General features: G+C 35.9%; 1 long non-coding RNA gene across 1 annotated transcript in view; it reads left to right on the forward strand.

Moving 5' to 3' along the window:
- The window catches only part of LOC121108262, an 8,904-nt gene extending 7,484 nt beyond the window's left edge, over positions 1–1,420 (forward strand). Inside the window, exon 4 of the long non-coding RNA XR_005842669.2 lies at positions 226–1,420. This is a non-coding gene — a long non-coding RNA (uncharacterized LOC121108262). The remainder of the gene's footprint in view (positions 1–225) is intronic.
- The last annotated feature ends 4,017 nt before the right edge of the window (positions 1,421–5,437 follow it).

Raw genomic sequence — 5,437 nt, forward strand, 5'->3', positions numbered from 1 at the left:
TTTTAGCATGGGAAGGGTAGGGTGGACCCCTCCACTGATTTTTCTTCTTTTTTAAGTGAGAAAAACAAAAGTGAAATGTTCCTAGTTTAGACATCTAGTAGAAATGAAATCCTACATAAAATTCCAAAATTTAAAATGAAATGGTAGAAGGTAATAAAGAAAACCAAAAAGTAAGCAGGTTGTTTTTGTTTTTTTTTTTTTTTTTTTTTTTTTTTTCCTCCCTAGGTGCAGAAAAGGCCGGTGAGATTTTATGTGCAAGAATCAGCAGTGAAATAAGATCTGTACATATGTCAGGAGATTGAAGTCATCCCTTCCTAGAGCTCAGACACACCAGTGCCTATTTTAAAACAAGTTAAATAAAATAGAAAACACAACTGAGATTCTTGGATATTCTCTTGTGTCTTTGATAAAAGTGTGTAGCTGGTGTAGTACTTCCCAGATTTAAGGAGGAGGTCTATAGTTGTAATTATTCTGATTTGTCTTCATTCTAGAAACTCTACCCTGGGAAGTCTGTAGGTGGAGCACATGAAAGGGCTCAAGTATTCAAGAGAAATTTAATCTGGCACTAAACCATGGACTATGTGGTTTTAATTACTTAAATACATTAATAATTTTATGGCTGTATGATTTTAAATGGTTATTCTTTTATAGGTGCCTTCGAGCATTATTTTCTGACCCAGCTTCTCATTAACAACATCTTTTAAAACGAAGGATTCTAATATCACAGATCTCACCGGGATGACACCATGTGTTCACATCCATATTCTTCTACCCATTTACCTTCATGAAAGCACGTGTGCTGTTTGTTACACAGTAAACTAACAACATCTCCACAGTTATTCTGTGCTCTGAAGCAGTTTTCTTTGTCTAAACCAGTCAGTGTTGGAGTTCCAGGAGTTGCAGCTACACATATATAAGCACTGCAGCACAAATCAGGAATCTAGGGGGAAAAAAAATACTGTATCAACCCCAGTCCCTTCAAAGCTTCAGTTTGTCTTCATGCTCACATGGAGATCAAGTTTTAAAAGCAGGGATGAACTGGGTGAATATACGAGCGTGGCAGCAGAGTATCGGTTCACCTGAGTTCCACCATTCTTGTCAGTGGTGCGGTTTGTGCTATCTGCTGCTCTGGCTGCATCACTGTTTGAAGCCCATGTTCTCTCTTTTCAATAACTAACATCACATCTATGGAACCGCAACTGTAAAGTGATCTTGGCAGCAGTCCCGAGAGTCTCTCGTAATCTCCACGCTATGCAGAGGTGTTATCTAAACAGAAATGACTCTTAACAAGGAATCAATGGAGTCAGGTTTTTTGTTGTATTTATTTTGTTTTCCCTTATGTGATAGACATGAGGTCATCGTTTCTGCATACTAGAGTCAATTTTTACTTTATTTTTACCAGAATAAAATAACTTTATGGAAAAATAAATATAGACAGACTCTGATTGTGTGCATTCTTTAGGATAAAAATGTGATGTTCTTAAATTGCTGTCATGGCAATTCCTTTATTTTGGCAAATGCCAATAAAAAACAAAGCTGTTTGTGAAAATTGTGAAAATTTTTACTCACCTGAAAATTTAAGTAGACAGATGCCACATTTATTTACAGTTCAAATCAGTATAATCTTGACGTATGAAACTTTGATCATGGTTCAGAAGGTTTAAATAAGGCATGTGCTCAAAAGACGTAGAGGAAATAAATATCAGTCATATATTTTCAGTCCTTATGGAATGCTTCAGTAATGTGTGATAGCGCTACATATTCTAAGACCAATTAAAAATGTGCATTAGCTTATTTCAGAAGTACTATTCCAGCATACAGTGATTACTGCATGTCACATACAGCACACTCTTCACATAGAGCAGTGGAGGGATGGATGGGTCACATACCAGTGCAAGTGCCATAAGAAAGTTGGCAGTCAGCAAAAATGCCTGTAGACTTGCATACAAAAAATTGGAAACTTTAGGGATGGTCTGAAATTCATCTGCAGTGGCTATGAATACAAGTACATGACTTAGTATATAGTTAGCTAAAAACAGCTTCTTAAATTGATACCTAAAGATGTAAGGGATAAAAGATACTATGAAACTGTCAGCTTTCATTTTTATGTTTTTATTTTTATTATTTTTTTCTTCAAAAGCATAACTTCAGTCTTTTTAATTATTGGACCCTAAGGTACAATCAGTCCTGATGTTTTCTATTATGTAAAACAAATCTGGACTCACAATTACAGACTCTAGCTTTGCAGTCACATGAATCTCAATGTATTAAGAGAGAGAAACCATGCTAATTCCATACAGATGTGCTGTTGCATTCCTGTAAATTTTCAGACTGAAAAGGAAATGCTAGTTACACCCCTTTCCTCTACAGCCTACGGTAGAACATTTCACAGATTGCATATGTGTTTTGCATTTGAAGAAAAACAGTCGTAGATCTCTTTGACCAAATACTCCTTTTTTAAAACTTGTCACTGACTTTTTAAAATCAAAAGTCTCTGTTGGCCAACTTGTGTGTCGTATCTATGACATATGTATTTCTAAACAATCTAGGAAATTTACCCCTTAGGTCTCAGGTTAATTTTCAACATACACACAAAATTTGAACAGTTTTATTCTCATAGATGTCTACCTTTGCTTGGAAAGAAAGAATTCTTTATGTTTATTTGTGTACAAACATACAAATACTTCTTTTTTTTTTAATTGTTGATTTCACAGATAGAACTAAGAAAACCAAGCAAAGAAAATGCTAATAATTCTTACTCAAGCCTTGAAAGTGTTTTGCACAGAAAAGGAGCAAAGACTTGTAAGACTACCACGTAGGAGCTTTTCAGACCAGTTGCTAAAACTAAGCCACATTTTCCACCGATTTCCACTGGCACAGATATTGAAGAGATGGTCAGTGGTGGAAAATATGTGTGAATGTGACAGTAGAAAACATCTAATATCTATCTTCCCGGCCTGAGAAAACTGGTAGACCCCTCTGTGGAGAGAAGTGACTGAAATAATAAAAGAATGGCAGAATATGCTGAGTTGGGTGAACCTGGCACAAAGTTTTCAAACTGAAAAGTCATCTTTTTACATCACATTCCAGTTTTAAAAGGAGGCAGATTTCAACATCGTTTCTTTGTTGAAAGTATTCATTCTTCATGCTGAGTCCTGGTTCTGGATAGTGATGTCTATACTTCAAAAACGGGTAATAAGATTCCTGTTCATAAACACAGTGTAGTCAAACCTCTCTTAAGTCACTCCTCTGGGAACTCGCAAAGTTTGTTGCAAAACAGAAATGTCTTTAAGTAAAGGTCAAACAAAATCTGCACTTGAAACAATGAAGATACTTTAGATCACTTAAAGCCTGGTTGTGGTCAGAATGGCCACTTACTTATTCGAATTGGATTCTTTTTGACATGATAATTCAAAATTAGCTATTATAGAAAAACTTTCTACTATGTTGCAGTTCATTTATCTTTGCTCTAACAGTGCTGGAACTATTTTCTAGAGTCCTTTTTGTTTGATCTCATACATTTATCCAGGTAATGGCAAAGGTAGAAGGAACGTGACTTCTCTATAAGGGCTAAGTTACAAAACACCCCTCCCCTTCCGCCCTCCCCTACCCCCCCTCCCCCCACACAAATCTTGATCGATATCTGATTGAGTGTCACTCAATTGTAAAACAATTCTATACAACAGTTACGATTTCTGATATCGTTACAGTGACATCTAGGGGCTTTATTAATGGATCAGGAGTGTGCTTTTCAAGCATGGCATAAGCATGCTTTTAATAAATCAAAGTAAAATTTTAGGAAGAAAATGTATGTTTCGCAGATGTCTTCAGATTTGTTTTTCCAAAGTGGAAAGAGGAGAGATGCAACAGTACATCATGTTTTCAAGCATGCTTCTGCATCACAGGCCAGACAACAGTTAGCTTCTTGGTCCCAAGTAAGACTTAATGAAGAAGACTGCAAGAGTTTCAAAGGGAGGTCACATAAACTATATTTGATATATTAAAATATATTAAAATATGTGAAATCAGTGAAGCAATACAAGAAATTTAACTTTGTATTTGCAATATGTGTGTATGCTGCATTTCAAAGCACAGACAAGGGGTGATATCCTCATGAAAATGTGACTGAACAGGAATTTTAGTCCTGAAAGTGGAAAAAAAAACCTGCAAACAATGATGAGAGTATGTGCCTGAATGACAGGCAAGGTAGCAATTCCACTCAAAATGGTTAGAGGAAATAGCTGGAAAAAACATGCAAGTACAGTTTCTTTAATCCTTGCAGACCTTGCACTACTAGGATGAATTCCCAGGCAATAAATCAGAGAACGGATTGAATTTAAAGGACAGAGACTCCTCTGAAGTGAAGAGATTAGATTCAAAAAAGTCATAGATATATAGAACATGAAAAAAATAAGAAACACAGAGTTCTGAGTTTTGAATATAAAGCTGGAGGTGTAGAAAGTGCACTTTCATCTCAGATGCTGTGACCTAAGAAATGTGAAGGTTCATGTTTACGAATCATCCTCTAAATCTTTCTTCTTCTTCTTCTTTGTATAAGAAAACTAAAATGTTTGAAAAATCTTTAATCTATAAGATGAATCCTGCCTGTAACCAGTTCTCTTGACAGACAGCAAATTATTGTCAAGACTAGAAAATATGTCACCAGCTGTTTGTGCTATTTCAGCAAATTCTCAACTGGCTCAATACAACACTAAATTCCTTTGTCATGTTTCTAGAACAGTATTATGAAATAAGCATTAGGAAAGAGCTTGCAGTTGTTATCGAGAAGCTAATTTAGTTTACAAGTGAGCTTTAGTAATGGAAGATAATTTAAGGATAATATACAACCCATATTTCCATAGTAAGTTTAGTTACGTGACTTCAAAGTCATCTGTCCAGTTTAAATCTTATGATCTCTTTGGTATTAACAGACTGATTCATGGCTCTGATCTTAGATACTTCTCATAGCAAAGCATGCCATTAACCCCCTGCATGCTTTGCCTCTCTTAGCCAGCTATCTTAAAACACGTATTCTCTTTCTTGTTGCTTGAGCAAGAGCAGATGAATACTTTCCCCACTTCAGTAATAGTATCAGTCCTCTAGAAAATATCAAGGTAGAGAAATTGGAAGATAACAAGAAGTAAAGCAAGAATGCAGCTTTTCTTCTGTTGTTTTGCTAAACTTGCTTTCAGATGTCAAACAGTAATGTAGACACATCTTTAAATAAGCTCCATTGCATCCATAAATATGAGGACTACTTCAAAAGTAATGTCTCCTGTTCTATTAGGTTGACATGACATCAGAGGAGGATATTGGTGGTATGGCAGTAAAGGCTGAAACTTCCCACCAATATCCCATTACATGTTGTTGACATGTGACAGATGGCAGCAGAGGGGCAGTTTGACAGAACGGTGCCTGACATGGAAGTGCAAATAAA

Source organism: Gallus gallus, chromosome Z (genome assembly GCF_016699485.2).
Source record: "Gallus gallus isolate bGalGal1 chromosome Z, bGalGal1.mat.broiler.GRCg7b, whole genome shotgun sequence".
Lineage (NCBI taxonomy): Eukaryota > Metazoa > Chordata > Aves > Galliformes > Phasianidae > Gallus > Gallus gallus.